A 26,761-nucleotide genomic window follows, 5' to 3' on the forward strand; every position below is an offset into this window, starting at 1 on the left:
TTATTGTTGATCTTTAGCAATTTGGCTATGATGTGTCTGTGGTTTTTTTTTTTTTTTTTTTTTCCTTTTTTTTTGTTTGTCTTTGTTTACTTTAGTATTTATCCTGTATAAAACTCACTGAGCTTCTTGGATTTGTTGCTTAATGTCTTTCATTATTTCCTGCATTATTTTCTTAAGCAATATCTACATTTCCCATTTAAGGAACCATTAAACAGAAATGATTGTTTTGTTTTTTTTAACCCAAAAAGTAAAATTGAAAAATAGTTTCAAGGCAGAGCTGGGGTGGGGGAGATGGAAGAATAAGAAAGTATTACCTATTTTAGGGTATTCTACCACCAGCTTTTTCCACATTGTGGCTCATTTCTCTTAGTAATGCCTTAAAAGTAAAAAGGATAAATATACCTCAATGTATGAAAGTCATGGCCAGACTTCACCATCTCTAGGAGTGAAAATGGGATACAGGAAAATTTTTTCACATTCCTGGCTAGGCAGAGACAAAATTTATGCTATAATTTCCCATTAAAATTATAAAACAAAAGTTAATTACCTTTTAATGTAAATGAATTACACATCATTCCACACAGTAATCTGAAATTATGGTATACTATTCACAGGGGTAAAACTTCCTCACAAAGTAATTCCAAAATAAATTAAATAGTCTTTTTAAGGATAATACTGAAAACTAACCTACAGTTTTGCATTATTTGTGCCCTTCCTTCAAGTAACATACAAGGTAAAGAAAAAAAATGTACTTTGAAAAGAGTAAAATGGCATATACATTTAAGATGACAACTTTGCTGTTTAAAGTTCTAAACAACCCATACACATTCTACTTTATACATTATCCACACTGATTTCAAAATAACAACTCTTAGGAAAACACCCAAAGTTACACAACATGAATTTTTATAAGGAAAGTAGGTTTTATTTTATTTTACAGATATTCCACATAGATTGAATTAGTTAGAAGATTGCTAAATCTCTTCTTCACTTAGTGCCATTTAGGTGGAACTACAGCTAATTCATACCAAAAAATTAAATTTTGAATAAGAGGATTAGTCTCAAACATCACATTTAACCACGTTACTTCTCAAAATACCATAATTGGTTATGAAGATGAACTGTATCACACATGTTGACAAAACCCACCTAATCAAACTGACATTATAGTTCAAAAGAGAGGATAATTGATTTTCTGAAGTAAAAGGCTTCTGAGAACAGTATAAACCTACTGAAGTGCAAAATCTTTACTAATAATTAAAAGCCCAGAGGTTTTCAATTCAGCTATAGCTAAGAAGAAAGTAAAGGTCAGCCTAAACAGAATATCTACCAGCTGCCTAATAGTTGCCCACAAGAGTTAATAATAAAAAAAAAAAAACATTGTTTTAATTCTCAAATGTGGAGAACTTCAGAGCATTTCAGATATGAGATTTTTTCCCTTGTTGTGGCATTTTAATAAAAGTATTGTAAAACAAATTAAAATTAAAACATATCAAAGAAGATGTATTCTTTCCTTTTCATATAGATACACAGCATTCTTTGGTAATAGCATTTTGCGTCATTTTCAATTAGATGGCCTACTCTTGACAGTAACACAATTAAGTCAGTAACTGAAAATGAAGAAAATACCTTTACTTTGCATTTTATTTAGGGTTATCTCCTGCCTCCATTGGTAACATGAAATATTTTTGATGTGTTAAATTTGTATTATGTAATGTTGATACATACAAACACACACATGCATTTATGCTATATAGTATAGGATAAAAATTAATCAAATTGTCCCCTAGTTTAACAGTTAGCATATTGAAACTCCTGTTTACTTTTTCCAGATTTAGTTCATCTACATTCCCATAGCCCCATTTCTACCAGACGTAATTGGTTTCCACTTTTTAAGAGATTTACCTTTAGCATATTTATCTATGAACTCTATATTATTTTATCTTGCTGTTTTTGCAGTTAACAAAAGTAATAATACTCTACAAAGCCATCTGAAGTCACATTTCACACAATTATTTCTAAGATTCATACAGGTTAATGTATATAGGAGTAGTTCATTCATTTTTGCCAATGAATTTATTTCCCTATCCAACAATTCGTTTATCTATTCTCCTATTAATAGGCATATGAGTTGTTGCCAAAATTTCATTTTTATGATACTTACTTCAGCGAATTTCCTTGGAAAATATTTTTATTCTTACTGATGTACATGTGCAAGAGTTTCTGTAGGGCGAAGCTTTTCACACTGTGAATAACGTCCTAATGAAATCAACAGTTACTATAAAAGTTGTTCATATTTTTAAACAGAAGAATAAGAAAGTTTCATGAAAACTGGCCTCAGTTAATTCTATATATCTATACATATATATTTACATATTTATGGTAGCATTGGGATTACAACATACAATGTAATGTAATATGGATCTGGTTCCTAAAACTTTGAAAACATCAGATAGTAACTGGTGGAACTGCTGTGTTACAATGTATGTTCACAGATTTACAAGTTAAGGCGAACATGTTTTCTTCTCTTTTTTCTGTGTGTGTGTGGGGGGGGAGGGTATGTTCACCATTTTCTTAATAATGATTTCTATTTTTTCCATTATATCTGGCTTACAGTGTTCTGTCAATTTTCTACTGCACAGCAAAGTGACCCAGTCACACATACATGTATATATTCTTTTTTCTCACATTATTATGCTCCATCATAAGTGACTAGATATAGTTCCTAGTGCTATACATCAGGATCTCATTGCTTATCCATTCCAAAGGTAATATTAACTCCAAATTCCCGGAGTTCCCGTTGTGGCGCAGTGGTTAACCAATCCGACTAGGAACCATGAGGTTGCGGGTTCGATCCCTGCCCTTGCTCAGTGGGTGAAGGATCTGATGTTGCCATGAGCTGTGGTGTAGGTTGCAGACACTGCTGGGATCCCTTGTTGCTGTGGCTTGGGTATAGGCCGGTGGCTACAGCTCCAATTAGACCGCTAGCCTGGGAATCTCCATATGCTGCAGGAGCAGCCCTAGAAAAGGGGAAAAGACAAAACAAAAAACAAAAAAACAAAAAACCTCCAAATTCCAATCCATCCCACATCCTCCCACTCTCCCTTGGCGACCACACATCTCTTCCCCATGTCCATGATTTTCTTTTATGAGGAAAGGTTCATCTGTGCTGTATATTAGATTCCAGATATAGGGATATTGTATGGTATTTGTCTTTCTCTTTCTGACTTACTTCACTAAGGACTCAACCCCAAAACTACTCAAAATGATCAAAAAATACAGCAAAGTGGCAGGATATAAGATTAACATTCAGTAATCGGTTGCATTTGTGTATACTAACAATGAAATATTAGAAAGGGAATATAAAAATACAATACCTTTTAAAATTGTACCCAAAAAGATCAAATACCTGGAAATAAACCTGATCAAGGAGGTGAAAGACTTATAGGCTGAGAACTACAAAACATTCATCAAGGAAATTAAAGAAGATGCAAAGAAATGGAAAGATATTCCATGCTCCTGGGTTGGCAAAATTAATACTGTAAAAATGTCCATACTACACAAAGAAATCTACAGATTCAATGCAATCCCTATCAAATTACCCATGACATTTCTCACAGAACTAGAACAAACAATCTAAAAATTTATATGGAACTACAAATGACCCAGAATTGCCAAAGCAATTTTGAGGGAACAAAAACCAAGCAGGAGGCATAACTCTCCCAGATTTCAGGCAATATTACAGAGCACCAGTAATCAAGACAGTGTGGTACTGGTACCAAAACAGACATACATACCAATAGAACAGAATAGAGAACCCATAAATAAACTCAGACACCTATGGTCAATTAATATTCAACAAAAGAAGCAAGAATTTAAAATAAGAAAAACAGTCTTTTCAGGTAGTGGTGCTGGGAAAACTGGATAGCTGCATGTAAATCAATGAAACTAGAACACACCCTCATACCATGCACAAAAAATAAACTCAAAATGGCTTAAAGACTTAACTGTAAGACAAGACACCATCAAAGCCCTAGAAGAGAACAGAGGCAAAACATTCTCTGACATCAACCTTACAAATGTTTTCTCAAGTCAGTCTCCCAAAGCAACAGAAATAAAGGAAAATATAAACCAATGGGAACTGACCAAACTGACAAGCTTTTGCACAGCAAAGGAAACCAAAAAGAAAACAAAAAGACAACTTACAGAATGGGAGAAAATCATTTTAAACGATGCAACTGACAAGGACTTAATCTCTAAAATATACAAACAACTTATACAACTTGAGCAAAAAAAGCCAACAACCCATATGAAAAATGGGCCAAAAAACCTGAATAGATATTTCTCCAAAGAAGGTGAACAGATGGGCAACAAGCACATGAAAAAATACTTAACATCACTGATTATTTAACATCATTGATTATTAGAGAAACTCAAATCAAAACTACAGTGAGGTACCACCTCACACCAGTCAGAATGGCTGTCATTAATAAGTCCACAAATAACAGATGCTGGAGGGGGTGTGGAGAAAAGGGAACCCTCCTGCACTGCTGGTGGAAATGTTAATTGTACAACCACTATGGAAAACAGTATGGGGGAGTTCCCGTCGTGGCGCAGTGGTTAACGAATCCGACTAGGAACCATGAGGTTGCGGGTTCGGTCCCTGCCCTTGCTCAGTGGGTTAAGGATCCGGCGTTGCCATGAGCTGTGGTGTAGGTTGCAGACGCGGCTCGGATCCCGCGTTGCTGTGGCTGTGGCGTAGGCCGGTGGCTACAGCTCCGATTCGACCCCTAGCCTGGGAACCTCCATATGCCACAGGAGCAGCCCAAAGAAATAGCAAAAAGACAGAAAAAATAAAAAAAGAAAACAGTATGGAGGTACCCTAGAAAACTATACATAAAACTACCATATGACCTAACAATCCCACTCTTGGACATACATCCAGACAAACTTTCCTTGAAAAACATATGTGCACCTGCATGTTCAGTGCAGCACTATTCACGATGTGAATGGAAACAATCTAAATGTCCATCAACAGAAGGCCAACATGTTTTCAAATTGCTTATACCAATATACAGATTTACTTGCTCTGTTTAATAGTGTTTACATTTTTTATATCCTCACTTAGTTGTTAGACATTTAAATTTTTTGTAAATCTAGTTACTAGGTGTAAATTAGTCTCTTATTTTGGTTTTTAATTTGCATTTTCTGATGACTATGAAATTTATTATATATTTATTAAGCATTTGCTATGCTCCTATAAAAGATACTGTTTCATGATTTTGCATATTTTCCTATTATGTTGTCTCTGATTGATTGTTAGGAGTTCTTAATTTTGACATTAGTCCTTAATATGTTATGTGTTCCCATAGTTTATGGTTGATTTTCCCTTTCATTATGGTATTTTTTGATAAATAATAAAAGCACTAAAAATTAAGACAGCCAACTTTATCATTTTGTATATTTCATACCTTGTTTATGATTAATCATTTTTTCATGCTTAATATCTTGATTAAGAATTTCCAACCAGAAGACATAAATTTATGATTTTTTTTCTAAATGTTTTAAACTTTCACATTTAATTCTTTATACTGAATGAACTTTGTGCATAGTATATAGAACAGAATTAATTTTATTTATTTCCAGAGAAAACTATGCCCACTATCACTTACTGTATAGACCATCCTTGTTTTCCCATTGCTCTTGGTCTCTAATGATTTCCTATGTATCAAGTTCACATATATTTGTGGATTTGATTCTATGTTTGCTATTTGGTTCCATTGCCGAATATTTTCCCCAGAATGGATAACACACTGTTAATGTCTGCTTGAGACTTAGAAGATGTTTTTATATCCTATAGGGCATCTGATTTTTCCCTTCTGAAGTGATATGGTTAATGAGTTTTTGTTTTTCAGGTAAATTTCAGAATCAGCAAAACCCAGAAAAATGAAGTATTAACTCAAATTTCTCAAAATCCTATGGTGAAATTTTGTTCAGAATTCCACTAATGTTAGAGTCAGATTGACCCATAGAAATGTAATAAGTTACTTTTCAAATCCCTCAAATCTATGCGGCAATTTATCAGGATTCTATTGAATCTATTGGGTCAATAGAATAACTTTATTGTTTTAGTTTTTACATTTCAGTCTCTGATCTATCTTTAATTCGTATTAGGTGTGATATGATGTAGAATTCAAGTTAATTTTTCCAAATAGATATTTGGAAAATATTTTCTTTCCATACTAAAATGCTCTATCAAGCTTTCCACCTATTCCTGGTTCACAGAGAGGGTTTTTTTTTTAAATCATAAATTAATATTACATATTTTTAAATATTTAATGCTTTTATAAAAATATTTTTATTTAGTATATTAATATGTGAATTACATTGACTGATTTTTGTATATTAAAATAACCTTGAATTCCTAGAAAAATAACCTTGAACTCCTAGAATAAAACACATATCATGGTGTAGTGTCTTTTTATATATACTGCTAATTTAATTCTGTAAATTTTATACAAGATTTTTGCATCTATGTTCAGCAGGATTATTGTTATGGAATGGCATGTTCTCTTAAAGAAGACGGGTCTGCTTTTTGTTTCACAGTTAAATGGCCTCATAAAATGAGTTGAGAATTGTTCCTTCATCTTCTATTTCTTAAAAAAATAAAGTTTGCATAGGATTAGTATTATCTCTTTATAAATGTTTGGTAGAATTCACAAGTGAAAGCATCTAGTCCTAAGGATTTCCTTGTGGAAAATCTTACTTTCTTTGATTAAAAATCATATTCCTTAATTGATAATAGTATACCTAGACTTTCTATTTTTCTCATTTCAACTGTGCAAGTTGTATCTGTCAAGAATTTGTCTATGTCATCTAACTTTTTGGCATAAAGCTGTTCATAATGTCCCTGATTAACTTAGTAATATCTGTGGGATCTGTAGTGCTGTCCCCTTTTTCTTCTGATATTACTGGTTTGTACTTTATACTTCTTTTTCCAGATTAGTCATTGCTAGGATTTTATTACTTTTACTGATCGTATCATAACATTCTAGACTTGTTGATTTTCTCTATTGTTTCTATTTTTTATTAATTTCTGCCATTTTTATTTTTGTCTTTTGCCTGCTTACTTTGGGTTTAATTTGCTCTTCATTTTCTAGTTCTAAAAGTGAAAATAGAGATCACTGCTTCCTTTTTTCTTTTCTAACACATGAATTTAAAACTGTATTTTTTGAGATGTGTATTTATTTTGCCTCCATTTTTGTTATTGAGCATGCTGGTTTCAAGCTCATTGTTTTCCTTTAAAATTATCTGTCTTTTTCCTTGGATGCTTTTAGAATATCTTCTTTGTATCATGCTATTATGTGGGATCATTACAGTATGTGTTTGCATATATTCCTTTTTATTTATTTCTAAACTGTATCTCCTCCTGTGTCTCTTGTCAGTCTTAAATATTCTCATTCATTATCCCTCTTATCATTGTTTTCTTCCATTCTATCTATTTTTACTTCTGGTAATCAGAATAGGCATGTTCTAGATATTCTCACCCTGTCACATGCCTGTTCAAACGTCTAGTAATTTCTCACCTCCAAGAAGGAAACTTCTTTTCCTCTTTCATTAGTTTCCATGAAGTGGGACCTCTATTAATACAACACTTCTGACCTCTCTCTATCTCCTGACTCCATCTCTTCAAGGAAGGAGAAAATAATGTGACTGGTAATTTGGAGCAGAATTAGATACAAAGATTCAGCCTTTCTAGTCTCTCTTTTTAAAACTGGTCTGCATGCTCTGTCCTATTCTGGACCACCCATAAAGTTCAGGGGTAGAGATACTTTATCTGCAAGGAGAGGCTTACAAAATGTCCTGTGCTGCCTGTGCTGAGGTATATAGTCTTTAATTATATGCTTTAATAAGTCACACTTTAACCTAGACTTTGTTACAAGAAAGCTCATATTTTCATTTCCATCTGTTTGCTTGTTATATCTCTTTGTTGTTTCATATTTAGAAAAAGAGGCATTTATTATTCTCATAAATTCCCAGCACCAACTTTTAAGTGGCTGTTTAAATATTACCTCTTCTAAGTATCCTTGCAAGATCATCCATTTATTTAGCATCTACATATTATCTTTTTTTTACTGTGCCCTATTTGTCCCTGTTATAGTGATTAATATGAGCTGTAGTTATCCATTTCCTATCTTATTTGTCTTATTATTTGTCTATTTGTTCCTTTTAATCATTAGATTTTTAAATCTAATAACTAGGTAAAATTAACATAACTAAAAGTCTAAAATTTTAATCATTTCAAAGCATATATTTCAGTGGTTTTAAATATATCCACATGCAGCCATAACCACTATCTAACTCCAGAACATTTTCAACACTCCAAAAAGAAACCTTGGACCCCTTAAAGCAAACACCTCATTTCCATTTCCCCATCCCTCCTAATCCCTGCCAATTAGTAATCTATGTTCAGACTCTGTGGATTTGCCCATTATGGAGATTTCCTACAAATAGAATCAGATGTGATGTTTTCTGTCTTGTTATTTTCTACTAACATAATTTTTTCAAGGTTCACAAAGGCTGTAGCATGTATTAGTACTTTATTTTTATGGCTGAATGATTATTCCATTGTATGAATACATCATATTTTGTTAATTTACTCACCAGTTAATTTCCACTTTTTTGGCTATTATGATAAATATTGCTATGAATTTTTGTGTGTAAATTTTTGTGTGAATAAATTTTTTCACTGCACTTGGGTATATACCTAAAAACGCAATCAATGGGTCATAAAGTGACTTAGTTCCACTTTTTGAGAAACTGCCAAACTGTTTTTCACAGAAGTTGAGCCATTTTATAGTCCCCTCATCAATATATTTTCCTCATATTTTAAACTTCCTGTGGACAAGGAGTCTATTTTATTCACCAGTATATACCCAATACCTAGGGCATAATACCTGATTTACAGAATATTCTTGACATAGATATGGGAATTAAATAAAGGAATGAATAAATTAAATGGTTTAATGTTTTCAAAGCTATATTCCTAGTACACATAGGAAGTATTTGATAAATGTCAAAATAACATTATTATTACTTTTTGAACTTGCACTAATTTGAGCCTTTGCCTGCACCATAGAGTTAAAATTGGTGTCTGCTGATTTCAGGGAAGAATGCTTGATAAAATTGACGTGACTCTTAATGGAAACTACTCATCCTGCAATAAGAAATATTGGAAAATCGTTCAATATTCCAATCCTTCAAACTGCTTACAGTTACATAAAAAGAGCAGCAGCAGAGAGTTGTGGCTCAGAGAAAATAGTGGCAGACAACAGCATCTCCATAGAAAAACAATTGAGCTGCATGATTGGCTGATCCCAAAGTTCCTATCCAGATAAGTGATGAGAAAATTTAAGAATGTGTTAGATATCACAGCATTCTACTCACTCCAATAGGCTGATAGTTAGTGTCCTTTTCCAATACATCCTCCATCCACCAGCCCATATTATCTTTTATTCCACTTTGTAATTGATATCTCTCAGTGTAATTACCATTGCTTTAGGATTAAGTTTAAACCTTTAATATAGTCTGCATAAACTATATAAGGCATTTATGACCAAGGGTTATAGAAATAGCCTATGAACTTTAATTGCCCGGATTCACATTTGGTTCTACCCCTGCTTACCTGGGTGAGTTAAGGAGTTACTTATATTGTTTGAGTCTCAGATGTTCTATCTGTCAACTGGGATAACAGCAGTAATATCTGCCTTGTACATCTGGCCCCTCTTAACCCTTCCAATCTTTTCTCATGCCACTCACTTAACCCTTACTATGTCCCAGTGACACCAGACCTCTCTTTGCTCCTCAGATCTACCGTGATTTTTTTTTTCCAGTTTCCTTTGCCTGAGGCATACACTCCATCCTACACGTGGTTAATATCTCACCATTGGTCTCATTTATGATTCTTCCTCATGGAAGCTTTATATGAGCTTTTCCTTCATAGGAGTTTTTAAAATTATAATTACTCAATTACTTGAACCACTTGCATGATTATTTGATTCTTGTCCATACTACTTGCTTAACTAAAGCTCTCTTTTGACTGCCCTGTATCCCTTCTGCTAAATGGATGACTGACTGAATAGAAGTCATCATGTGGATATGTTCTGAATGAATAAAAAACTGACAACTTGTAATGATAACTGCTTTAAGAGAGAAAATCACAGACTATAGGAAGAATAGTGTAAAACCTTTAGAAAAAGCAAGCTTTGCCTATGTAATCATCTTACCAACCTCAAAATATGTCCTGGGTCCCCAAAGGACATTGTTGCTTCGATCCTTCCAAGGTTTCATTCTATTCCCCTGGTCCTGGACTTCTCTGCCCCAATTCTTCTCATCAGTTTACTCCTAAGCTTTAGATCATTTGCCACCTACTCTGATTTCTACATCCTAGAACTCCTTTTTCTTTCTATTTGTTTGGTAAACCATTTGGGGCAACATTTTTGCTCTAAGACAACTTGTCTGTTTATATCGTTGGCAAATCTTGCAGTGTGCTTTAGTTTGCATTTCCCATGTCCACATCTAAACCCCCTCCCTAGGGAAATTAGTTCCAGATGTACCAAGACATATCCTGTCAGCAAAAGGGACAAGGAAATAACTTCAGAGTTAGCAATCACAACTCAGTTACCAGATCTAAGACAGGTGACATAATTCTAAGCTTCAGAAGGTCAGCTTTGATTGACATTGGCTCAGAAATTAGATCTGAACATGGGCTCCCAGTGGAACATATAAGGCAGACTGAGAAATTTTGGAGGGACTCATGTAGGTCAGGCTTTGCCCCAGCAAGTGACACATAAGCATATAGAACACATTCTTTTTCTCCCTTATAGGTTGGTTTATAACTGATCCTAAATATATCAACTTCAAGCAGCATAGTGAACAAGGAAACCATTTCTATCATTGTCTAAAGCATAACTCAAATCTGACAGTAAACATAGTACATTCATACAATCGGTGACAAGGGACTATTCCTGAAATGTTTCAATTTCTGCCTATTTCTTATACTCAAGTTGTCTTAGGAGTTTGGATGGCTCTAGTCTCACAAACGTGACTGACAGGCTTAGCACAAATGATTTTACTTTTGTTTTTGTTTCCACTTTTAATATGAGAATCCTTGCCTAAGCTTTACTGGAATTAAGTTCCTAGAATGAAATAAACCTGTTCAAAACTCTATCCCAAACACTTTGACTCTATGATCTTAGCAGAACACTTCATTTATTTCTTGGATCTTAGTTTGACTCCCCTTTTTAAAAAATTAATAAAGATGGGAAGGTTCTCTTTTCTCCACACCCTCTCTGGGTAAATGGAACCCTTCTCTCCTGCTGGAGGGGAACTCTCCTATACTGCTGGTGGGAATGAAGCTTGGTGCAACCACTGTGGAGGCAGTATGGAGGTTCCTTAAAAAAAACTAAAAATAGAATTACCATATGCTCCAGCAATCCCATTCCTGGGCTTATAACCAGAGAAAACCACTTGAAAAGATATAAGGGTATTCTCACTCTTGGGCATATATCCAGACAGAATTTTCATTGAAAAAGATACATGCACCCCTGTGTTCATTGCAGCACTATTCACAATAGCCAAGCCAGGACATTTGAAATGACCTAAATGTCCATTGACAGATAAATTGATTAAGACGATGTGGAACATATATACAGTGGAATACTACTCAGCCCTAAAAAAGGCAAAATAAGGTCATTTGCAGCAACATGGATGGAACTACAGATTCTCATACTATGTGAAGTAGGTCAGAAACAGAGAGACAAATACCATATTATATCACATATCTGGAATCTAATATATGGCACAAATGAACTTATCTAAACAAAAGAAACAAATTCATGGACATGGATAACAGACTTGTGGTTGCCAAGGGGGAGAGGGAGGGTGTGGGATGGACTGGGAGTTTGGGGGTAGTAGATGAAAACTATTGCATTTGGAGTAGATAAGCAATGAGATCCTGTTGTATAGCACAGGGAACTATATCCAATCCTTGTGATGTAACATGATGGAGGATAGTGTGAGAAAAAGAATGTAATATATGTATAATTGGCTCACTTTACTTAATATCTGAAATTGACAATACACTGTAAGTCAACTATAATATTTTTTTTAATTTTAAAAAAAGAATAACCAGTAAATTCAAAATTTAAGTCTAAAATTAAAACAAATTCCTAATGATGAAAAGATAAACTATGAACTTGAAACAACATTTGCAAGAATTCCACAGTTTTTTTTTTTAATGAACGTCTTTATATTCTACTTGTGACCTTTTTATGTTTGCAGTTATTTCAAAATAAAAAATTTACAAACACCCTTAAAAAAAAAGAAAAGATACAAGCACCCCAATGTTCACTGCAGCACTATTTACAATAATCAAGACCTGGAAACAACCTAAATGTCCATCAACACAGGACTGGATAAAGGAGATATTGTATATATATAAAATAGCATATTACTTGGTCATAAAAGAGAATGAAATAATGCCATTTGCAGCCACATGGATGGACCTAGAGATTATCATAATAAATGAAGTAAGTCAGATAAAGATAAGTATCATTTGAGATCACTAATATGTGGAATCTAATAAAAATAATACAAAAGAACTTATTCACAAAACAGAATCAGACCAAAAGATTTTGAAACCAAACTTATGGTTACCAGAGACAAAACACTGGGTGCAAAGATGGATTGGGTTGTTGGGATTGGCATATACACACTACTACATATGAAATTGATCAATAACAAAAGGAACTATTATATGGCTTGGGAAATCTATTCAATATTCTGTGATAGCCTATACGGAGAAAGAATCTGAAGGATGAAAATATATTTATATGTATAACTGATTCACTTTCCTGTATTCCTAAATCTAACACAATATTGTAAATCATCTATATTCTAGTAAAATTTATAAAAAAATTAATAGCAAAGGTAGTTATAGTAGCATTGTAAAGATTTATTAAGTTAATAAAAGAACATATTTAAAATTTCTGGTACAAGGCCTGCAACTGTAACCACTGTGGTTTGATAAACAGCGTTAGTTATCTTCAAGTGAATACGTATTTGAGCACAGACTAGGAATATATTTTTGTGAGAATAATCCATAACTGCACCTGATGAGCTTTCAGTACAGTGACAGATATAAGAAAATATAAAAATAATAGCAATACTAACAACAGAATTTATACCTAAGGGTAGTCCTGAACTGTCACAAATATGCGGGCCACTTCCCACCAGGATGGTTGAAAAAGAAAGTTTTTAGCATGCTCTACAATTATAGTGGAAGGAGAAACAGAAGCTGAGAAATAGTGAAAATACAGGACATGGAAAATTAAACAACAGGTTAAATAAACATTGAGTAGAATAGTTTGTGTAGAATACCAGTTCACCTAAGGGGAAAATCAGATTTATGGCTAGGAATCAAGTTAGGGTCATATTGTAAATGGTATGGGATGTTAAGCTAAGATGTTTGGATCTTATATACAGGCAGTTATGTCAGGGATAGTTTTTGAAAAGTGTTTTAAAAGATTAGACTTCCTGGAATTCCCTGGTGACGTATCAATTAAATATCCAGCATTGTCATTGTTAAGGCTTGATCCCTGAACAGGAAATTCCCACGTGCTGCAGGCATAGCAAAAAAAAAAAAAAAAAAAAAAAAAAAAAGAGAGAGAGAGATTAGATTTCTTATTGGAAGGAAGGAGAAATTGGAAGAGTGAAACATAGTGAGGGTTGTTATTAAAAAGCAGGGAGTCATTGAGACTTTCTGAACCATAAATACTTGCATCATAATTGAGATAACAGGAATGGTGAGAGTAAAATTGCTGGTGTCTCCTTTTTCATCTGCCTTAATTAAGGCCAGCAAACATGAGAAATTTTACATTATATTCCAAAAAGCCCAGAGGAGAATGCTTGGCTGAGAGCAAGAATCTCCATATTAATAACAGAGTAAAGGAACAGTTGAGCTCTGAGAGAACACCCTTGACTCCTATGAACTGCTGCTTGGAAAGACTTTATCTTCCAGAAAGTGTTGTGCTGTTGTCCTACTATGCTTTCAGAGACATCATAGATATGAATACTTTATTAAAAATAAGGTCAGGAGTTCCCGCCCTGGTGCAGCGGAAAGGAATCTGATTAGGAACCATGAGGTTGTGGGTTCTTTTTTTTTTTTTGTCTTTTTGCCTTTTCTAGGGCTGCACCCGTGGCATGTGGAGGTTCCCAGGCTAGGGGTCTAATCAGAGCTGTAGCCGCTGGCCTACCAGAGCCACAGCAATGTGGGATTCGAGCCCCATCTGCGACCTACACCACTGGATCCTTAACCCACTGAGCAAGGCCAGGGATGGAACCCGCAACTTCATGGTTCCTAGTCGGATTCATTAACCACTGTGCCATGATGGGAAATCCAAGGTTCGATACCTGGCCTCGCTCAGTGGTTTAAGGATCTGGCATTGTGGTGAGCTGTGGTGTAGGTCTCAGACACGGCTTGGGTCTGGTGTTGCCATGGCTGTGGTGTAGGCTGGCAGCTATAGCTCTGATTGGACCCCTAGCTTGGGAACTTCCATATGCCTTGGGTGTCGCCCTAAAAAGACAAAAGACCAAAAAAAAAAAAAAAAAAAAGAACAACGTCAGTATTTCAACAACTTTAGATGTTTTCCTCTTCCTTCAGTAAAAGAGCATGGGACTTGATAACATGGTACTGAAAACTTTGCTGCCAGTTTATAATATTATCAACAAAGATTGCAAACAGAAAACACTAATTTTAAGATGAGCAAATTTAGGTAGAGAAAATACCAGTATGTATTTGAAGTGTCTCTCTCTTAATGGCTTCAAAATACTTTGCAAAGATAATCCCAAAGGTTCTTACGAGGAGGCAGATACATGGTGACTACTGTCATTCTATTAAGTGGATGTGGCTAATCAGGTATAGAGAGATGAAACCAAGATTAGCTTCATTAATTCAACAACAGAGACAGTTCAACACTTGGAAATACACAGTAAAAAGTGAGAACTGCTGCCAAGTTATACTTTCAGGAGTAGAGGGCGGAAAGTTTACAATAATCGACCCATTCCTTGACTGCTCAATGAGGTTTCCTGCTTCTACATCTTTTAGAAATATAGTAAAAACTGGTAAATGCATAGGTGACTGTTTTACCTTTCCAATATTTTTTAGGAGTAGGGTTTTAAATAACTTGATCAGCTAATTTATTTGCTCTTCACAATATACTATACAATGACAGCTACAGAGCAGTATGGGCTTCCTTTGTTTAGAAGCAACAGAATCGTTCACTAAGTGCCAGGCATGGAGCTAGGCACTTGCTGGGAGATGCAAAAACTATCCATATTGTAATTAACATGCTACAGGGGGTAGAAGAGAAAAGCATTCCCAAGTATTTCCAAAGTACTTTATTTCAAGATAAATAGACTGGCTCTGTATGGAAGTATTGATATATTAGATGATATGGAGTGAATGCTGTAGAATCTGATAGTTAGAAATGCATCAAGTAGCTTTCTTAATAGCATACAATCATAAATATATACCTATGCATTTTGAAAACATCTACAATGTTTCCAGAGACATATTTTTTAAATGTAAAATTCCAGAGATGTTGGGACTACCAAAACACTCAGACTCAAAGAGGCAAAGTCATATCACAATTATAAAATAAAATAGTCAAATAAAAACACTAATTCAAATATAAAACAGAATTCACTTCAATGAAGAACTTGAATATGAATTTTAAAGAATGAATTCTTTTTTTTTTCCTTTTTGCTTTTAGGGCCACACCGTGGCATATGGAAGTTCCCAGGGTAGGGGTTGAATCGGAGCTACAGCTGCCAGCCTAGCCACAGCCTCACCAATGCAGGATCCAAGCCATGTCTGTGACCTACACCACAGCTCATGACAACACCAGATCCCTGACCCACTGAGCGAGGCCAGAAATCAAACCTGCATCCTCATGGATACTAGTGGGATTTGTTTCTGCTGCGCCACAATTGGAACTCTCAGGATGAATGCTAAAGCAAGTATTTCACATTTATTTGTTTCCGATCTACCTTCTTTTCTTTATAGCTCAATCTCTTGCTAATTTCTTTATTTTCACATCTTGGCAACTTTCAACAAAAATGCATAAGATGAATATACTACAAGGTGGCACATATTAAAAGTGCAAAGTGAAGAGCTTGTTACTTTTATTTCCATCTAATTTTTCTTCAATTTGCAAGAACTGTACTAAATGCCTTAAAAGAATCTAACCACTAACTTGTTTTTTGTTAGCAAACATTATGCAGCAATGACAAACTGTTTAATTACATGGACTGATTACAATATGATACCTATGTCAAATGCAATTGATATCAAGTCCTATGTGATTTAGGCATTTGGGGAGGTCCAGGCAGAGGACATTAAGGAGGATGAAATAAAGCCACTTTATTTCACATTTGGTTAGAAAGAGCTCTCCATAGAATGGTGCCAGTGAGAAAACTGAATCTCTGTGTGGAATTTAAAAAAGAGGTTTAAAAAGTAAGATTTGTTGGGTCACCTCTGGCTTGAAAAGTAAAATAAAATATCTTTTCTGGAAGTAATTAAGATGAAAGGACCTAATATTGGTATCTGATGATTCTAAAGTTGTGTATCAACTACATTCATTTTGAATCTGCACCAAATCAATTAGTTAACACTGAGCTATCACTATCTCTCAGGCTTGCAATCTACACATAATTATATTTCTAAGGAAATTCTTCTGGGCCAAATACCTATTTTCAAAGAGAGGTGTGCATTATGCACCATACAGTGTAAAAGAAATAGCAAGAGATATGGTTGTGATTCACTTGACCAATAACTAGTTACATAACCTTGCACATTCACCTTCACATTTTTGAGCCTCACTTTCATCATTTGTGATACCAGGAGTTAAAATAAATGATCTCTAGGTTGTTCTAGCTTTAGTATTCTATGATGTTTAGACATGATTACTATAACTGTGGAGGAGTATATTTATTTCTCTAAGCTCAGCAAATATCTAAAAAAAAATCTCTACTTTTCTACTTGTATAGTTTTGGGGACTATTGGATTGCTATTAAATCTTTAGAATCTCAGATATTCCCAGTTTGACATGTGAGCTTTAAAAATATTTTAGCTTCCTCTGAAGCAGTGGTCATCAGAGCGAACATACACTAGTCATCAGGAGGGCATACCAAGAGAGAATTCGAAACCAGCTATTCCTTAAAATAAGTTTGCTAAGAAGCTGGAACTATAAACCTCATAGCCCATGAATGGAGACAAGACAAAACAATGGAAATCACATTAACTTTAAGGAGAAAAATAAGTTTATTCTTCCAATAGCTGACTTCTGTTCACTTAAAATCCAGTGGAAAGCTCTAAGTAGATATTGCTGTATTACATTTGAGAAAAAAGTCTTGTAACTATTCTAAAGAATAAATTTGTACATGGGAAGCCTCCTTTCCACCTGCCTATGTAGGAAGACACATTTATTTCTAAGAGAAAAAAACTTTTTTCTTTCTAGTTCCCAAATACACTAATCAGGTATGAACAAAAGTCATCATTTTTCTAATAGACATCATCTTCTTGAAACCTAGAGAACTTATCATTTTTCTAATAGACATCATCTTCTTGAAACCTAGAGAACTTCTATAAATCTCATCTCAAATGTTACTCAATGTATCTGTACCAAAGATATCCAGGAAAAAGTAGTCAGTATATCTCCACAAAACATATTTTATAAGGGTAATGAAGTTATAGAAAATTAATGTGATATTTTTCAAACTCTCTTTGAGGTTAATAAATATGCTTCTGCATCAGTATTGAGCATTCCAAAGAAACAGCAAGAAATATCAAACTAGTGAAGGTGCCGGGGTAGGTCACATGCCCACACTTCCTCTATGCATGGTCAGCTCCATTTCTGCCATTAAGTTGGTGTGTTTCTTAGAATACCCAGGGCATATTCATGGTTTTGACCAATACACATGCCTGCATTATTTTTCTTACTATTTTCTCTATTTGACCTTTGTAAAGTCCTATCACCTTCCCCATTGATGTTATATTTTCATCTAGTCACCACTCCCTGATAACCCTCTTTGATACATACCAGAGAAAGGATGATAGAACTTATGGGTTAGTATAAGATATGCAAGGTATGATGAATTTTGTGGAGCTCATAGCATCTCTGAAAGGATCAAACATTTCATCAAGTGCCAAAAAGCTGATTTGTGGATGGTGAAAAATAGATACATACTCTTTTCTTCCATCAAAGTAATCTTTACCCAACCAAAGGGAGCACAGGGATGCAAAATCTTCAGAGAAGACATATAATAAGAACTTCAGCATATACTTGGATTTAAAATGTTCTTTAAGGTGAGCCTTCAAGACTACTAAGCACCCATGATGACCCGAACAGTGTGACATAATGAACAGAGCCTTGATCTTGTTCAGGAGACCTAGAACCTAGTTCCAAGCAAAGGCTTCAGTTTCTTTGTCTGCAAAATAAGGATAATGAAAGAAGCACACATTTATGGACACTTACTATATGAATACTATCCTTCAAGGAGTATCATATGTCATTTCCTATGACCCTCAAATCATCACTAAAAGACATGTTATTAGCCTTGCAATACAAATGAAGAAACTGAGACACAGAGAGGGATGTTTCAATCTTCGACCCAAGAGGAAGAACAGGATTCAGAACCAGTTCTTTTGAAACCAAAGTTCATGCTTTTTCACCACATCCTGTAGTGTTCGCAGTATCCTAAGAAATCTTAAAGGTACCATATATGAGAACAGATTATACATTTCAAAGTGTTATACAGAGTTTAATAAGATTAGCCCTTTTGATGTCTAGGTATGGAAATTCAGGATTGGGTGGCACTTTTTATGGGTTCCATCTCCCCATTAAGTGATTTATTTGGAAGGAAGCCTGCATCTGAATTTCTATTTCTTTTTTTTTTTAATCTTTTTAGGGCTGCACCTGCAGTATATGGAAGTTCCCAGGCTAGGGGTCGAATCTGAGCTGTAGCCACCGACCAATGCCATAGCCACAGCAACACAGAAACCAAGCCATGTCTGTGACCTACACCACAGCTCATGGCGATGCCAGATCTTTAACCCACTGAGTGAGGCCAGGATCAAACCCGTGTCCTCATGGATACTAGTCGGGTTTGGTAACTGCTGAGCCATGACAGGAACTCCTGAAATTCTATTTTTTTTGGTATGGTGCACCTCACAGAATGAGATCTCAATTAACGTTAATAACTGAGGGGAGTTCCCGTCAGGACTCAGTTCTACATGGAGTGCATTCCTTGTAAAATATGAACATTTGGAAGAACATGTAGTGTATCATTGCTAAAAGAGCAATATTTTATCTATATCTCATAATTATTTTGATTTATAACATATTATTAGAGCTCATATTTCATATTTCCAGGGTTTAATGGAATAGGAAGCCAAGCAATTATTTAAAAAGAGGAAAATTAAGGCAGTGAGCTACTTTCCTGGTCTACTATACTTTAAGCAGATATTCTATAGATAAAGGATTGTTAATTAATTGTTATTATTTACATATGATTTACTATGGAGTCAAAGAGATCTCTCTCATTCAAAATATATTATTTAAATTAAAATAACACGTTATTTTAAAAGTCAACAGTTCCAGAAAAAAAATACCCTAGAAGTATACTATGTATACTCCTATTATTAGCACGTCACCTTGAAAGGATTATTTTCACTACTATCTCCTAAGGTAAAAACCATTAAACAGGATGTGAGATAAAAATTATAAAATTATTAAATGTTAAGTCTTGGGCCAAAGAGCTATATGTTATCTAATTATTGCAAGAGGTGAAAGGAGAACAGTTAGGATAAAAGGAAATGCAAGATGTACAGAGGAAAAATGGGGATCTAGGTGTGGAGAAAAGAACAGAGTAAAAGAAAGAATGAATTCTGATGTACAGATTAAAGTTCTCAGATCTTATTTTCACACTGCTTCATTTCACAGCACTTATGAATATTTACATAATTTTGCTCTTTGGTTTGAAAAGCTTACAAATCTCTGTAGATGTCATCTCACAAACACACTGGAATGAACCAAGTAAATACAAAAACCCTGATAATTTAATAGTAAAACTGGAGGGAACACTGATTTAAGGTTTCATGAATATTACAGAATGCTGGTTTTAGAATATTCAAACCTAGAGATCATTCGTTTCCTCCAAAAAAAAAGACAGAGTTTGACCTGTAACCTGGAATGTCTATCTGAATAGCAAAGAGAAATGATTCCTTTCTAGGGCAGCCATAGCCTTTTGCCAATAATAAGTGGAACGAGAGAAAAATCCTCAACTTCTATCATCTCTAACACCAACAAAAAGAAAATCAGACAAATAGTATGTAGGAACCATAGCAATACAGTTGAGAAACTTCAAAATGAAACTGCATACAATCTGCACTGGCTCTCTCAGCCAAACCTCTTTCAGGGTGGAACTCAAAATAACTTTCTCGAGATGATATCAAATCAGGACGTAAAAACAATCTGGACCATTGTAGAAACATTCTCTGGACTGATGCACTTATGGGTATCACAAATTCCACAGTAGGGACAGTTTGAAAATATTATCCAAACAACTATAGTCACTATGAAATAAAATTCTAATCTATCTATCTATCTATCTATCTATGCATACACACTCACAGAAGTTGACTATAAAAGCATGTCTTTGTCCATCATACATAAGTTTTATTATCAAGTAATTCATTTGTAGCTGTGACAATTCTAAATTCAAATAATCCTTCCAGAGCCATTGTGCATACAAGTCCATAATGTAGGTGTACACCATAAGTTAAATAAATAAAGCCTCAATCAGTTTTCAAAGATTCCAAGCAAGATTTTCAATACTATTTTTCAAAAAAATAAAAATATTTTGAGTCTGAAAGCTTTATTTCAAGTTTACATAAAGTGTAAGAGTTGCATGTCTAAATGATAGGTCATATATATAATTTTAAGTTGATAATTATTCACAAATCTTTCACCTGAACAAGTATACAAAAGAAAATCCTAATCAAAACCAAAGTAGTAAAGTTTCTACAAAACCTTTATACCTTGGTTTTGCTTGTGTTACTATCTCAATAAATCAAAGCACAGCTAGAAATTTTGAAATTCATCACTACTAGAATCTTTATGAGGACTTAAGAAATAAATCAAAAGCTAAAGAAATCATAGGCAAAGGATTCGCTGTTGTTCTCCCATGATGCTCCCCCTCACCTACAATATATCCCTTCATGACTCAATTACTCACCAATCAAATGCAAAGGAAGGAGAATATAACTGATATTTAAAATTAAATACCTCATGAGCAGAGAACTATCATTATAAGGTATAGTCTTGCTTTCCCTCATTCTATGGACAAAGTTGCTTTAATAAAAAACATATTTATGAATAAACTAGCGACCACAAGAAAGCACTAATAGACTTTGAGATGATAAATACTTCTCTGGATCCTGTTGCCTTTAGAAGCTACACTGCTTCTGGATTTGACTATCATGATAGCTTGGAATTCTGTTTTGTTTCTTTGCTTCTTTGTCTGCTTGCTTATCTGTTTTGGCTCTGGTTTGATAGCTTGTTGAGTTTTCCTTTGTTTTTAACATATTTAGAACTAATATCTGAGATTAAAGAACAACAATTAAAGTATGGGGATGAACATCAGCAAAATGGTGGCATAGGAATTTTTAGAGTTTTTCAGTTTGAACAACTATCCACATGCAAAAACAATTTTACAATAGCCAAGAATTCCAGATAAGAAATTACAGCACCTGAATGAAGCACAGAAATTAGAAAAGATAATCAAGAAGGTAGGAAAGACAGATTCACACTACTCTCAACATTCTTCTCCAACCCTAGGTAACCCAGCACACAGAAAAATACCCTCTTCCCATGGGAGAAGGAAAGTGAAGTGAGCGCAAATGCCAGGCTACCACAGTGGTTCCTAGGCTCTGACCCATGATCCAAGCCTGCCCATGCAGACCAGGTCTCAGGAACATCACAGTAGTCTCCACATCAGAGCCATCCACATGGACCCAGGCACCAGGATGGCCCCTGTGTACACAAACAATAGGATCTCCAACTTGCTAACACCAGACTTATCCACCCAAGGACACTAGAAGCAAGCCTACCTTTGGTCACCACCAGACAGTCCACCCAGAATCTTTGGACAGACTTCTCTCATGAAGGGTTTTGTATGTCAAAGTCGAACTATAAAGGCCAAAAGAGGTTTTACCTCTTCAAATGTACAGATACCAATGCAAGGCCACAAGGATTATGAATAAACAAGGAAATATGACTCAACCAAAGAAAACTAATAAAACTCTAATGAGTGACTTTAAAGAAACAGAGATCAAAAACTGTCTGAAAAGAATTCTGATTAATCCCAAAACTGTCTGAAAAGAATTCTGATTAACACCTTTATAGAAATTCAGTTTACAAGAAAACACAGATAGATAATTAAATAAAATTAGGAAAACAATGAATGAACAAAATAGGAAGTTCAATAAAGAAACAGAAACCATTAAAAAATAGACATCTTAGAATTGAAAAATACACTGATTGAACTGAAGAATATATTAGTCTTTAACAATAGCCAAGCAGAAGAAAGAATTAGTGAAACAGAAGATACATCACTTGAAATCATCCAGTTAAAAGAACAAAAAGTAAAAAACAAAAATATTTAAAGGAGTGAAGAAAGCCTACTTGAATTATGGATTGCCACTAAAATAAACAATCTATGCATTATTATAATTTCAGTATGAGAAGAGAGGAAGAAAAAAGCAGAAATTTAATTAAAAGAATAATGTCTGAGAACTTCCTAAATCTTGAGAGAGATTCATATTTCCAAGTTCATGAAATTAATAGGTCACCCCAAAATTTCAACCGAGAACAATCTTCTCCAAGTAAATTATAATAAAACTGTCTAAGATCAAAGACAATGAAAACATTTTAAACAAGAGAACACATAAAGAGAAACAAATGCATATAAGGAAATCCCCGTAAAGCTATCAGTGTATTTCTCAGCAGAAGCCTAGCAGACCAGGAGAAAGTGAGATGATAGAGTCAAATTGTTGAAAGAAAAAAATTGCAAAGAAGACTATCTAACCTGGTATAGCTGTATTTCAGGAATGAAGAAGTTCATCACCATAGGACTTGCCTTACAAGATGCTGAAAGGTGTTCTTCAAGCTGAAATGAAAAGATTCTAACTAGTAACATGAAATTATATAAAGATATAAAACATACTGGTAGGTAAGTATACAAATTCAGATACTCTAATATGGTAATATGGTGGTATGAATTACAACTCTAATAAAAAAGGTTTAAGGGAAAAAAAGCATCAAAATAAATATAGCTACAAAAATTCTAAAGGATAGACAATATAAAAAGATGTAAAATAGCACATCAAACAAAATACAGGAAAAGAGTATAAGGATAGAATTTGTATGTGTGATCAAAGTTGTTATCAGCTTAGAAGTGATTACTACATCTATTACATGTATTAAATACATGTTTTATGTAAATCCGGTAAGCACAAGACAAAAACTTAAAGTTGACAGAGAAGAGATTAAAGAAAAGGGAATCAAATTCACTCTGGAAAATCACTAATTCATAAAGAAAGGCAGCAAAAAAAAAAAAAATAAAAGAGAGAAAGGAACAGCCAGAAAATGATGAATAATATTATATTAGGAAGATCTTACTTATCAACAATTACTTTTAATGTAAATATACTAAATCCTTGAATCAAAAGACATAGAGAGGCTAAATAGATTGAAAAACAAGAACACAAGACCCAACTATATGCTGTCTACAAATTCACTTTGGCTTTAAAGACATACATAGTCTCAAAATGAATGGATAGAATAAGCAAGAGTAGTGAAAGCTACATTTATACCATACAAAGTAGACTTTAAGTTAAAAATTGTCAAATAAGGTTATTATGCAATGATAATGGGGTCAATTCATCAAATGTAAATAAACACACACCCAACATCAGAGCATCTAAATATATTAAGCAAATAGTAACAGATCTGAAAGGGCAAAGAGACATCAATACAAAAACAGTAGGGCACTTTAATATCCCACTTTCAACAATGGATAGATCATCCAAACAGAAAAGCAATAAGGAATTACTGGACTTGAACTATGCCTTAGACCAAATAGACATAACGGACACACAAAGAACATTCTACCCAACAGCAGTAGAATAGATTCTTCTCAAGAGCATGCAGAATATCTCCAGTATAGATATTATGTTAGGTCACAAGAAAAAGTACTCAGCAAATGTAAAAGACTGAAATCATATCAAGTATTTTTTTCTGATCACAATGGTACAAACTAAAATGAAAACTGGTAGATTCCCAAATGTGTGGAAATTAAACAACACTTAAACAACAGAAATAAAAAGAGAAATCAAAAGATATATTGAAACAGATGAAACGGGAAACAAAAAAGCAATTCTAAGGAAGTTCATAGTGATAAATGCCTACACATTAAGAAAAATCTCAAATAAACAAACTAACTTTATACCTCAAGAAGAAAGAAACGAAATAGAGATCAGAAAAACAATAGAAAAGATCAACAAAACTAAGATCTGATTCTTTGAAAAGATAACATTGACAAAGTTTTAGCTAGACTACCTGAGGAAAAAAAGGAGAAAACATAGAAAAAAAATAAAAAATAAAGGTGGAGAAATCACAACTCATACTACAGAAATACAAAGGATCATAAGAGGCTACTATATACAGTTATGCACATACAATAAAATGGATAACCTGGAACAAATAGAGAAATTTCTAGATATACACAATCAGCCAAGACTGGATCATGAAGAAATAGAAAATTTGAACAGACCAACAATGAGGAGTAATGATATTGAAACAGCAAACAAAAACCAACCTTGAGTTCCCATCATGGCTCAGTGGTAACAAATGCAACTAGTACCCACAAGATCATGGGTTTGCAGCTACAGCTCCGAGTTGACCCATAGCCTGGGAATTTCCATATGCCATGGGTGCAGCCCTTAAAAAAAAAAAAAAAAAAAAAAAAAAAAAAAAAAAAAAAAAAAAAAAAAAAAAAAAAAAAAACAGGAAAAAAACTAAAAAAATCCCAGGAGTAGATGATTTCATTGGTGAATTCTACCCAATATCTACAGAAAAACTAACACCAAATCTTCCCAAACTTTTTCTAAAAAAACTTAAGATGAGAACATTCCCAAACTCATTTTACAAGGCAAGCATCACCCTGGTACTAAGCCAGAGAAAGAAATAAAAACTACAAAAAAATACAATAAAAGAAAACTACAGGTCAATATCCTTAATAAATATACTTGTAAAAATTCTCAACAAAATACTAGCAAACTGAATTCAACAGCACATTAAAAGGATAATACATCATAATCAAATGGATTCATCCCTGGATGCAAGGACAGATCAGCACAAGCAAGACAATAAATGTAATATATCATATTAATAGAATTAGTAATAAAAATCAAGAGATTATCTCAACAGATGCATAAAGCATTTGACAAAATTTAACATAAATTCAGGATAAAAACTCTCAAGAAATTGGGTACAGAAGAAAAGTACCTCAACATAATAAAGGATATATATGACAAGCCCACAGCTAACATACTTAATAGTGAAAACTTGAAAGCTTTTCTTCCAAGATCAGTCACAAGACAAGTTTACCCACTTTAACCATTTTTAAGTCAATATAGTACTGAAGTCCCAGCCAAAGCAAATAGTCAAGAGAAAAAAAAAAAAAGCACCCTAGTCAAAAAAAAGTAAAATTGCCTTTTTGCAGATGATATGACCTTATATATATAGAAAGCCCTAGAGACTCTACCAAAAAAAAAAATATTACAACAAATAAACAAATTCAGTAAAATTACAGAATACAAAATAAACACCCCAAACTCAGCTGTTTTATATAATGACAACAAACTACCTAAAACATAAATAATAAAAACAATCCCATTTATAATATCAAAAATTCAAAAATGTTTTTAGATAAATTTAACAAAGGCAGTGGAAGATCTATATATTGAGAATTATAAGACTGTTGGAAAGAATTGAAGAAAACACAAATAAATGGAAAGATATGCTTATGGATTGGAATAGTTAATATTGTTATAATGTGCCAGTCAAGCCATCTATACATTCAATGCAATCCCTATCAATATCCCACTGGAATTTTTTCAAAGAAAGAGAAAAATCAATCCTAAGATTTATATGGAACCACAAAAGACCCCAGGTACCCAACATAATTCTGCTATTGGAGACACCACAATTTCTGATTTCAAAAGTTTATTACAAAGCTATAGAATCAAAACATATAGTACTCGCATCAAAACAGTAACAGATGAATAAAACAAAAATGAGGAGTCCCTGTCATGGCTCAGTGGTTAACAAACCAAACTAGTATCCATGAACACGCAGGTTCAATCACTGGGTTAAGAATCTGGCATTTCCATGAGCTGTGTTGTAGGCTGCAGATGCAGCTCTGTTCTGGCATTGCTATGGCTGTGGGGTAGGCCAGCAGCTATAGCTCCAATTCAGCCCCAAGCCTGGGAATCTCCATATGTCATGGGTGTGGCCCAAAAAAGACCAAAAAACAAAAAACAAAAAAAAAACAGAAATGAGAAATAAATGCATGCATA

At 34.0% G+C, this 26,761-nt stretch overlaps 1 long non-coding RNA gene across 2 annotated transcripts in view; it reads right to left on the reverse strand.

Annotated features, from left to right (window-relative positions):
• Positions 1-26,761, reverse strand: part of LOC110260099 — a 207,921-nt gene that overhangs the window by 161,454 nt on the left and 19,706 nt on the right. The window contains exon 3 of one of the 2 annotated variants that reach the window (XR_002342942.1): positions 19,183-23,289. The exons of the other annotated variant lie outside the window; for it this stretch is intronic. This is a non-coding gene — a long non-coding RNA (uncharacterized LOC110260099). Of the gene's footprint in view, positions 1-19,182; positions 23,290-26,761 lie in introns of those variants that run through there. 2 annotated transcript variants of the gene reach the window in all.

The sequence above is a fragment of the Sus scrofa genome, chromosome 3, assembly GCF_000003025.6.
Source record: "Sus scrofa isolate TJ Tabasco breed Duroc chromosome 3, Sscrofa11.1, whole genome shotgun sequence".
In the NCBI taxonomy this organism is placed as follows: domain Eukaryota; kingdom Metazoa; phylum Chordata; class Mammalia; order Artiodactyla; family Suidae; genus Sus; species Sus scrofa.